Raw genomic sequence first — 12,304 nt, 5'->3', positions numbered from 1 at the left:
CGGTTGTCTGGTCCTCACTGTATTCTTGCATGGCACGGGTTTTAAAGCATCCCTGGGACAAGCCTGGAGGAATGCCTGGAATGGCAGTTTCTCCAGGGATAGGCCTGGCGATGCAAATCCCCATCTCCGCTGATGCAAACTTTGACCCCGCGATGGAAAAGGTGAAACATCCACGAAACGTGTGTTTCCAGGATCTTCTTTAATCTCTCTCCTTAATCCACTCCATGGCCCATGGGAAGAGCTCCTCGACGATGGCCACGGCCTCCGCGACGGCCATGGCATAGCCACGGACTCCGCGACGGCCATGCCATGGCCACAGCGAGGAGCTCCGCCATGGGCGTGCATCGACGAGAGCTAGCAGCAGCCGCCTCTCCTCGCGCCCGGCCGCTCCCGCCCAGCCCCCGGCCGCGCCGGCCGCCCCCCTCGCCGGCCTGGCCTGGCCGTGCTTGCCATGGCCGCGCCTGGCCCGACCCGGGCAGCGCGCGCCCGCGCCAGCCGCCCCACGCGCCGGCCGCGCCGCCGCCCGGCCGCGAGCGCCCGCGCCGCGCCGGCCGCCCCCGCCCGGCCGTGCCCGCGCCCGGCCGCGCCGGCCGCCCCGCCCGGCCGCGCCCACACCGCCCGCCCTCGCCCGAGCCGCCCGCCCCTGGCCGCGGTGCCCTGCCCCGCGCTCGAGCCGGCCTGCCGCGCCATGCCGCGCCATGGTGTGCATGGTGATACGTCTCCAACGTATCTATAATTTCTTATGTTCCATGCTAGTTTTATGACAATAGCTACATTTTTATTCATACTTTATATCATTTTTATGCATTTTCCGGAACTAACCTATTAACAAGATGCCGAAGTGCCAGTTCCTGTTTTCTGCTGTTTTTGGTTTCAGAAATCTTACACATGAAATATTCTCGGAATTGGACGAAACAAAAGGCCACGTTCCTATTTTTCAGGGGCTTCACGGAGTCCGAAGGAGAGACGAAGGGGGGCCACGAGGAGCCCACACCATAGGGGGGCGCGAGCCACCCCCTGGCCGCGCCACCTGGTGGGGAGCCCACCTCGGGACTCCACCGACATCGCCCCTTCGCCTATAAAGTCTCTCCGTCGCGAAAACCCTAAAGAGATAAGCCACGAGACGAGAAAAGTTACGCGGCCGCCGCCATCGCGAAGCCAAGTTCGGGGGACAGAAGTCTCTGTTCCGGCACGCCGCCGGGACAGGGAATTGCCCCCGGAAGCCATCTCCATCGACACCACCGCCATCTTCATCGCCGCTGCTGTCTCCCATGATGAGGAGGGAGTAGTTCTCCCCCGAGGCTGAGGGCTCTACCGGTAGCTATGTGGTTAATCTCTCTCTCCCATGTACTTCAATACAATGATCTCATGAGCTGCTTTACATGATTGAGATCCATATGATGAGCTTTGTAATCTAGATGTCGTTATGCTATTCAAGTGAATTTTACTTATGTGATCTCCGGAGACTCCTTGTCCCACGTGTGTAAAGGTGACAGTGTGTGCACCGTGTGGGTCTCTTAGGCTATATTTCACAGAATACTTGTTCACCGGGTTATGATTTGAGTTGGATGTCTCTATGAAATTGTGGTGTGTTAGTACCTCCTATGAATGCTCACAAGGTGACAGCGTGGGGTGTTTATTAGTACTTGGGAATACATCTTTAAGGTTTGCTTTTGCAGCCCTACACGGTGAATTAGTGTTCGTTATCCCGCCAGAGAGTAATTCAGAATAGCATAGTGAAGTGCTTATATTTATATTCAATTATGATTGCAATGTTGAGAGTGTCCACTAGTGAAAGTATGATCCCTAGGCCTTGTTTCTAAGCATTGAAACACCTTTTTCCAACAAGTTCTGCTACATGTTCGCTTGCTGCCATTTTTATTTCAGATTGCAATTACTACTTATAATCATCCATATTACTTGTATTTCACTATCTCTTCGCCGAACTAGTGCACCTATACATCCGACAAGTGTATTAGGTGTGTTGGGGACACAAGAGACTTCTTGTATCTTAATTGCAGGGTTGCTTGAGAGGGATATCTTTGACCTCTACCTCCCTGAGTTCGATAAACCTTGGGTGATTCACTTAAGGGAAACTTGCTGCTTTTATACAAACCTCTGCTCTTGGAGGCCCAACACTGTCTACAGGAATAGAAGCGTGCGTAGACATCAAGCTATTTTCTGGCGCCGTTGCCGGGGAGGTAAGGTACAAGGTATTCACATCCTCCGACTACTAAGCTATTTCCTAGCACTGTTGCCGGTGTGTGAGTGCTCAAAGCTATTTCCGTTAGATCCTGCAAGTATATCTTTTTGTTTCTTGTTTTTATTTTCACTAGTTAGGCTTAATGGAAAACAACAACAAAAATTAGAGATCTTTATGAACTTTATATTGAATTAGGACATGATGTGTTTGAAGAGAGAATTAAAAAACCCATGGAACTTTGTTTGCAAAATAGTTGTAGCAATGTTATTAGCATGAACTCTTTGAATACTATTATTGCTAATGCTATGGAAGAATTTAAGCTTGGGAAGTCTGGTTGTGATATTTTTAGTCCCCCAAGTTTTGAGGAGAAAATTTTCTTTGATGATACTTTGCCTCCCATTTATGATGATTATAATGATAGTGATATTTTGGTGCCACCTACTATGGAGGATAAAGTTTATTATGATTATACCATGCCTGCAATTTATGATAATTACAATGATGGTTGTGATAGTTTTACTCCCACTATTACTAATAAAATTGATTATGCTTATGTGGAGAGTAATGATACTTTTATGCATGTGAATAAGAATGTTTCATGTGATAGTTATATTTTTGAGTTTGTTCATGATGCTACTGAAAGTTATTACGAGAGAGGGAAACATGGTTATATGCATCTTAATAATATTAAGTTTCCCCTCTTTATGTTGAGAATCTTGAAGTTGCGCCTGTGTTGCCTTTCTATGCTTGTTGCATTATGCTTACATAACTTGTTTATTTACAAGATTCCTTTTCATAGGAAGTGGGTTAGACTTAAAAGTGTTTCTTATTTGCTTTTGATGCTCTCTTTTGCTTCAACTCTTATTTCTTGCGCGAGCATCATTAAAATTACTGAGCCCATCTTAATGGCTATAAAGAAAGCACTTCTTGGGAGATAACCCATGTTTTTTATTTTGCTACTGTTTTGTTGCGTCTTGGAAGTTGTTACTACTGTAGCAACCTCTCCTTATCTTTATTTTATTGCATTGTTGTGCCAAGTAAAGTCTCTAATAGAAGGTTGATACAAGATTTGGATTTCTACGCAGAAACAAATTTCTACCTGTCACGAATTTGAGTAGATCTCTTTGTAGGAAACTCGTAAAATGCTGCCAATTTACATGCGTGATCCTCAGATTTGTACGCAACTTTCATTAGTTTTGAGTTTTTTCATCTGAGCCTGTTAAGTGCCTCTGAAAAAATCGTCTTTACGGACTGTTCTGTTTTGACAGATTCTGCCTTTTATTTCGCATTGCCTCTTTTACTGTGTTGAGTGGATTTCTTTGTTCCATTAACTTTCAGTAGCTTTGGGTGATGTCCAGAAGTGTTAATAATGATTATGTCCTCTCTGAATATGTGAATTTTTGATTATGCACTAACCCTCTAATGAGTTTGTTTTGAGTTTGGTGTGGAGGAAGTTTTGAAGGATCAAGAGAGGAGGATGATACAATATGATCAAGAAGAGTGAAAAGTCTAAGCTTGGGGATGCCCCCGTGGTTCATCCCTGCATATTTCAAGAGGACTCAAGCGTCTAAGCTTGGGGATGCCCTCTTCATCGACAACTTATCAGGTCACCTCTAGTGAAACTATATTTTTATTCCGTCACATCTTATGTGCTTTACTTGGAGCGTCTGTGTGCTTTTATTTTTGTTTGTGTTTGAATAAATTCATGCTTGTGTGGGAGAGAGACATGCTCCGCTGTTGCATATGAACACATGTGTTCTTAGCTTTATTCTTAATGTTCATGGCGAAGGTTAAAACTGCTTCGTTCAATGTTATTTGGTTGGAAACAGAAAATGCTTCATGTGGTAATTGGTATATGGTCTTGAATAATTTGATACTTGGCAATTGTTGTGCTCAAATAGATCATGTTTAAGCTCATGCATCATGTACTTTGCACCTATTAATGAAGAACTACCGTAGAGCTTGTTGAAATTTGGTTTGCATGATTGGTCTCTCTAAGGTCTAGATATTTTCTGGTAAAAGTGTTTGAACAACAAGGAAGACAGTGTAGAGTCTTATAATGCTTGCAATAGGTTCTTATGTAAGTTTTGCTGTACCGGTTCATACTTGTGTTTGCTTCAAACAACCTTGCAAGCCAAAGCCTTGTACTGAGAGGGAATGCTTCTCGTGCATCCAAAACCTTGAGGCAAAACTTATGCCATTTGTGTCCACCATAACTACCTATTATGTGGTATTTTTCTGCCATTCCAAAGTAAATTGCTTGCGTGCTACCTTTAAAAATTTCATTCCTTGCCTTTGCAATACATAGCTCATGGGAAAGTAGCCTAAAAAGTATTGTGGTATTGAATATGTTGCTATGTATCTTATTTCTTATAAGTTGCTTGTTGAGCGGTAACCATGTTTCTGGGGACGCTATCAACTATTACACCTTTGTTGAATATCATGTGAGTTGCTATGCATGTTCGTCTTGTCTGAAGTAAGGGCGATTTATCATGATCAAATGGTTTGAGAGCCATGTATCATGGTGGAAGTTTCAGTTTGGACATCAATCCTCAATCTCTTATGAGAATATTATCTGTTGTTGAATGCTTATGCATTAAAGAGGAGTCCATTATCTGTTTTCTATGTTGTCCCGGTATGGATGTCCTTAGTTGAGATCTATCAAAAACGAGAAATCAAATGCGATTTATCTCCTTGGACCTTTGTACAGAGCGGCATAGAGGTACCACTTTGTGACACTTGGTTGAAACATATGTTATGCAATGATAATCCATGTAAATCCAAGCTAATTAGGACAAGGTGCGAGCACTATTGGTATTCTATGCATGAGGCTTGCAACTTATAGGATGTCTTATACATAACACATATGAATTATTACTACCGTTGACAAAATTGTTTCTATGTTTTCAAAATAAAAGCTCTAGCACAAAAATAGTAATCCATGCTTCCTCTGCGAAGGGGCCATTCTTTTACTTTATGTTGAGTCAGTTTACCTACTTCCTTCTATCTTAGAAGCAAACACTTGTGTCAACTGTGTGCATTGAGTCCTACATACTTGCTTATTTGCACTCATCATATTACTTTGTGTTGACAATTATCCATGAGATATACATGTTGAAGTTGAAAGCAGCCGCTGAAACTTATATCTTCCCTTTGTGTTGCTTCAAAACTTTCTACTAATATTTATTGCTTTATGAGTTAACTCCTATGCAAGACTTATTGATGCTTGTTGATACGTCTCAAACGTATCTATAATTTCTTATGTTCCATGCTACTTTTATGATGATACTCACATGTTTTATACATATTTTATGTCATTATTATGCATTTTCCGGCACTAACCTATTGACGAGATGCCGAAGAGCCAGTTGCTATTTTCTGCTGTTTTTGGTTTCAGAAATCCTACAATGGAAATATTCTCGGAATTGGACGAAATCAACGCCCAGGGTCTTATTTTTCCACGAAGCTTCCAGAAGACCAAAGAGGATACGAAGTGGGGCCACGAGGTGGCCAGACCATAGGGCGGCGCGGCCTGCATGGGGCCCGCGCCGGCCTATGGTGTGGGCCCCCCGCGCCGCCTCCAACCCTACCCTTCCGCCTACTTATAGCCTTCGTCGCGAAAACCCCTGTACCGAGAGCCACGATACGGAAAACCTTCCAGAGACGCCGCCGCCGCCAATCCCATCTCGGGGATTCAGGAGATCGCCTCGGCACCCTGCCGGAGAGGGGAATCATCTCCCGGAGGACTCTTCATCGCCATGATCGCCTCCGGATTGATGTGTGAGTAGTTAACCCCTGGACTATGGATCCATAGCAGTAGCTAGATGGTTGTCTTCTCCTCATTGTGCTATCATGTTAGATCTTGTGAGCTGCCTATCATGATCAAGATCATCTATTTGTAATGCTACATGTTGTGTTTGTTGGGATCCGATGAATATGGAATACTATGTCAAGTTGATTATCAATCTATCATATATGTGTTGTTTATGTTCTTGCATGCTCTTCGTTGCTAGTAGAGGCTCTGGCCAAGTTGATACTTGTTACTCCAAGAGGGAGTATTTATGCTCGATAGTGGGTTCATGCCTCCATTGAATCTGGGACAGTGACTGAAAGTTCTAAGGTTGTGGATGTGCTGTTGCCACTAGGGATAAAACATCAATGCTTTGTCTAAGGATATTTGTGTTGATTACATTACGCACCATACTTAATGCAATTGTCTGTTGTTTGCAACTTAATATCTGGAAGGGGTGCGGATGCTAACCTCGAAGGTGGACTTTTTAGGCATAGATGCATGCTCGGATAGCGGTCTATGTACTTTGTCGTAATGCCCTGATTAAATCTCATAGTAGTCATCGTGATATGTATGTGCATTGTTATGCCTTCTCTATTTGTCAATTGCCCAACTGTAATTCGTTCACCCAACATGCTATTTATCTTATGGGAGAGACACCACTAGTGAACTGTGGACCCCGGTCCATTCTTTTACATCTGAAATACAATCTATCGCAAACTCTGTTCTTTACTTGTTCTTCGCAAACAAACATCATTTTCCACACTATACGTTTAATCCTTTGTTTACGAGCAAGCCGGTGAGATTGACAACCTCACCGTTACGTTGGGGCAAAGTACTTTGATTGTGTTGTGCGGGTTCCACGTTGGCGCCGGAATCCCCGGTGTTGCGCCGCACTACACTCCGTCACCAACAACCTTCACGTGTTCCTTGACTCCTACTGGTTCGATAACCTTGGTTTCATACTGAGGGAAAACTCGCTGCTGTACGCATCACACCTTCCTCTTGGGGTTCCCAACAGACGTGTGTCAACACGCCAACAGCAAGGATTTTTCTGGCGCCGTTGCCGGGGACCTGAAGAAAGTTACACCACAAAGATTTCTATCTCCCACGTCAACTGCACGCCAGCATGATTTTTCTGGCGCCGTTGCCGGGGAGATCAAGACACGCTGCAAGGGGAGTCTCCCACATTCAATCTCTTTACTTTGTTTTTTGTCTTGCTTTACTTTATTTTATTTACTGCTTTGTTTGCTTTCTCTATATCAAAAATACAAAAAAATAGTTACTTGCATTTACTTTATTTACTGTCTTGTTTGCGTTCCTATATTAAAAACACAAAAAAATAGTTACTTGCATTTACTTTATTTAGTTTGCTTTATTTACTACTGCTAAAAATGAGTAATCCTGAAGTTGAAGTCCGTTCGTTTAAGCAACAAGGGGAGAAAGTTTTAAAGATGCTTGGTATAGAATTAGTGATGCTCATCATAGGTGCACTAAGAAACACTCCACTATTATCCTACTTAGGAACTTTTATGTTGGTATCTCTAGCTGGAATAGGTATGTTCTTGATACTCTTGCGGGAGGTAATTTCCTAGGCACTCCTACTTTAGAAGCTAGTTGCATTATTGAGAGTCTAGTTGGAATACCACCTGTTAATGAAGCTAAAATTGAAATCTCTCTTGAAGATGTCATGAAAAAGTTGGAGGCCATAGAGAAAAATCTTCCAAATGTTGAGACTAAATTGGGAATATTACTTAATAGCACTGATAAATTTGATAAATCTCTAGGTGGAATTAATGAGAGAATTGCCGTCCTAGAAACTTGTGCTACTCATGATAATCAAACCCATAGGATTAGTGAACTTGAAGAAGCTATGGGAACCTTGGGTTCAACTTTTTCTTCTCTTAAGTTTAAGGAGAAAGCTTATGTGGGTAAGGAGCAAAAGTTCATGTATGTCTCTAAAGTGCCTAAGCCAAAAAACTATTATAGGCCTAAAATTGATAAAGCCCTTAGCACCACTATGGATGATGGAGCACCTAAGATACCTATTGTGACAAATTGTGAAAATTATGATGTTGATGTTTCATCTCTTGATAATACTTGATTCACACTTTCTGCGCCTAGCTGAAAGGCGTTAAAGAAAAGCGCTTATGGGAGACAACCCATTATTTTACTTCTGCACTTTTATTTTATATTTGAGTCTTGGAAGTTGTTACTACTGTAGCAACATCTCCTTATATTTATTTTATTGCATTGTTGTGCCAAGTAAAGTCTTTGATAGTAATGTTGATACTAGAATTGCATTACTGCGCAGAAACAGATTTCTTACTGTCACGAAATTGAGCAGCCCCGTCTGTAGGTAACTCAGAAAAACCTGCCAATTTACGTGCGTGATCCTCAGATATGTACGCAACTTTCATTCAATTTGACCTTTTTCATCTGAGCAAGTTAAGTTCCCGAGAAAAATTCGTCTTTACGGACTGTTCTGTTTTGACAGATTCTGCCTTTTATTTCGCATTGCCTGTTTTGCTATGTTTGATGGATTTTTTTGTTCCATTAACTTTCAATAGCTTTGTGAAATGTCCAGAAGTGTTAAGAATGATTATGTAACCTCTGAATATGTGAATTTTCAATTATGCACTAACCCTCTAATGAGTTTGTTTTGAGTTTGGTGTGGAGGAAGTTTTCAAGGGTCAAGAGAGGAGGATGATACAATATGATCAAGAAGAGTGAAAAGTCTAAGCTTGGGGATGCCCCGTGGTTCATCCCTGCATATTTTAAGAAGACTCAAGAATCTAAGCTTGGGGATGCCCAAGGCATCCCTTCTTCATCGACAACTTATCAGGTCACCTCTAGTGAAACTATATTTTTATTCCGTCACATCTTATGTGCTTTACTTGGAGCGTCTGTATGTTTTTGTTTTTGTTTTTGTTTGAATAAAATCGGATCCTAGCATTCTTTGTGTGGGAGAGAGACACGCTCCGCTGTTGCATATGAACACATGTGTTCTTAGCTTTACTTTTAATGTTCATGGCGAAGGTTGAAACTGCTTCGTTCATTGTTATATGGTTGGAAACAGAAAATGCTTCATGTGGTAATTGGTATAATGTATTGAATAATTTGATACTTTGCAATTGTTGTGCTCATATAGATCATGTTTAAGCTCTTGCATCATGTACTTTGAACCTATTAATGAAGAACTACATAGAGCTTGTTAAAATTTGGTTTGCATGATTGGTCTCTCTAGAGTCTAGATATTTTACGGTTAAGGTGTTTGAACAACAAGGAAGACAGTGTAGAGTCTTATAATGCTTGCAATATGTGCTTATGTAAGTTTTGCTGTACCGGTTTATACTTGAGTTTGCTTCAGACAACCTTGCTAGCCTAAGCCTTGTATTGAGAGGGAATACTTCTCGTGCATCCAAATCCTTGAGCCAAAAACTATGCCATTTGTGTCCACCATACCTACCTACTACATGGTATTTCTCTGCCATTCCAAAGTACATTACTTGAGTGCTACCTTTAAAATTCTATTCTTTGTCTTTGCAATATATAGCTCATGGGAAAATAGCCTTAAAAACTATTGTGGTAAAGAATATGTAGCTTATGTATCTTATTTCTTATAAGTTGCTTGTTGAGCGATAACCATGTTTCTGGGGACGCCAACAACTATTACACCTTTGTTGAATATCATGTGAGTTGCTATGCATGTTCGTCTTGTCTGAAGTAAGGGCGATTTTCATGATCAAATCGTTTGAGTATGCATATTGTTAGAGAAGAACATTGGGCCGCTAACTAAAGCCATGAATCATGGTGGAAGTTTCAGTTTGGACACTAATCTTCAATCTCTCATGAGAATATTATCTGTTGTTGAATGCTTATGCATTAAAGAGGAGTCCATTATCTGTTGTCTATGTTGTCCTAAGTTGAGATCTATCAAAAACGAGAAATCAAATGCGATCTATCTCCTTGGACCTTTGTACAGGCGGCATATAGGTACCCCTTTGTGACACTTGGTTGAAACATATGTTATGCAATGATAATCCGTGTTAATCCAAGCTAATTAGGACAAGGTGCGAGCACTATTGGTATTCTATGCATGAGGCTTGCAACTTATAGGATGTCTTATACATAACACATATGATTTATTACTACCGTTGACAAAATGGTTTCTATGTTTTCAAAATGAAAAGCTCTAGCACAAAAATAGTAATCCATGCTTCCCTCTGCGAAGGGCCTATCTTTTACTTTATGTTGAGTCAGTTTACCTACTTCTTTCTATCTTAGAAGCAAACACTTGTGTCAACTGTGTGCATTGATTCTTACATGATAACCTATTGCACTTGTTATATTGCTTTATGTTGACAATTATCCATGAGATACATCCATGAGATAAACATGTTGAAGTTGAAAGCAACCGCTGAAACTTATATCTTCCTTTGTGTTGCTTCAAAGCTTTCTACTAAGAATTTATTGCTTTATGAGTTAACTCTTATGCAAGTCTTATTGATGCTTGTCTTGAAAGTACTATTCATCAAAAGTCTTTGCTATATGATTCAGTTGTTTATTCATTGTCTTTACCGTTGCTTCGAATCACTGCATTCATTTCATATGCTTTACAATAGTATTGATCAAGATTATGATAGCATGTCACTTCAGAAATTATCATTGTTATCGTTTACCTACTCGAGGGCGAGTAGGAACTAAGCTTGGGGATGCTTGATACGTCTCAAACGTATCTATAATTTCTTATGTTCCATGCTACTTTTATGATGATACTCACATGTTTTATACACATTTTATGTCATTATTATGCATTTTCCGGCACTAACCTATTGACGAGATGCCGAAGATCCGATTCTTTGTTCTTGCTGTTTTTGGTTTCAGAAATCCTACAAAGGAAATATTCTCGGAATTGGAAGAAATCAACGCCCAGGGTCTTATTTTTCCACGAAGCTTCCAGAAGACCGAAGAGGATACGAAGTGGGGCCACGAGGTGGCCAGACCATAGGGCGGCGCGGCCTGCATGGGGCCCGCGCCGGCCTATGGTGTGGGCCCCCCGCGCCGCCTCCAACCCTACCCTTCCGCCTACTTATAGCCTTCGTCGCGAAAACCCCTGTACCGAGAGCCACGATACGGAAAACCTTCCAGAGACGCCGCCGCCGCCAATCCCATCTCGGGGGATTCGAGAGATCGCCTCCGCACCCTGCCGGAGAGGGGAATCATCTCCCGGAGGACTCTTCATGGCCATGATCGCCTCCGGATTGATGTGTGAGTAGTTCACCCCTGGACTATGGGTCCATAGCAGTAGCTAGATGGTTGTCTTCTCCTCATTGTGCTATCATGTTAGATCTTGTGAGCTGCCTATCATGATCAAGATCATCTATTTGTAATGCTACATGTTGTGTTTGTTGGGATCCGATGAATATGGAATACTATGTCAAGTTGATTATCAATCTATCATATATGTGTTGTTTATGTTCTTGCATGCTCTCCGTTGCTAGTAGAGGCTCTGGACAAGTTGATACTTGTAACTCCAAGAGGGAGTATTTATGGTCGATAGTGGGTTCATGCCTCCATTGAATCTGGGACAGTGACAGAAAGTTCTAAGGTTGTGGATGTGCTATTGCCACTAGGGATAAAACATCAATGCTCTGTCTAAGGATATTTGTGTTGATTACATTACGCACCATACTTAATGCAATTGTCTGTTGTTTGCAACTTAATACTGGAAGGGGTGCGGATGCTAACTCCGAAGGTGGACTTTTTAGGCATAGATGCATGCTTGGATAGCGGCCTATGTACTTTGTCGTAATGCCTCGATTAAATCTCATAGTAGTCATCGTGATATGTATGTGCATTGTTATGCCTTCTCTATTTGTCAATTGCCCAACTGTAATTCGTTCACCCAACATGCTATTTATCTTATGGGAGAGACACCACTAGTGAACTGTGGACCCCGGTCCATTCTTTCACATCTGAAATACAATCTACTGCAAAATCTGTTCTTTACTGTTCTTCGCAAACAAACATCATTTTCCACACTATACGTTTAATCCTTTGTTTACAGCAAGCCGGTGAGATTGACAACCTCACTGTTACGTTGGGGCAAAGTAATTTGATTGTGTTGTGCAGGTTCCACGTTGGCGCCGGAATCCCTGGTGTTGCGCCGCACTACACTCCCTCACCAACAACCTTCACGTGTTCCTTGACTCCTACTGGTTCGATAACCTTGGTTTCATGCCGAGGGAAAACTCGCTGTCGTACGCATCACACCTTCCTCTTGGGGTTCCCAACGGACGTGTGTCAAC

The sequence above is a fragment of the Lolium rigidum genome, chromosome 1, assembly GCF_022539505.1.
Source record: "Lolium rigidum isolate FL_2022 chromosome 1, APGP_CSIRO_Lrig_0.1, whole genome shotgun sequence".
NCBI classification, from domain to species: domain Eukaryota; kingdom Viridiplantae; phylum Streptophyta; class Magnoliopsida; order Poales; family Poaceae; genus Lolium; species Lolium rigidum.
This window is presented reverse-complemented; position numbering follows the sequence as displayed.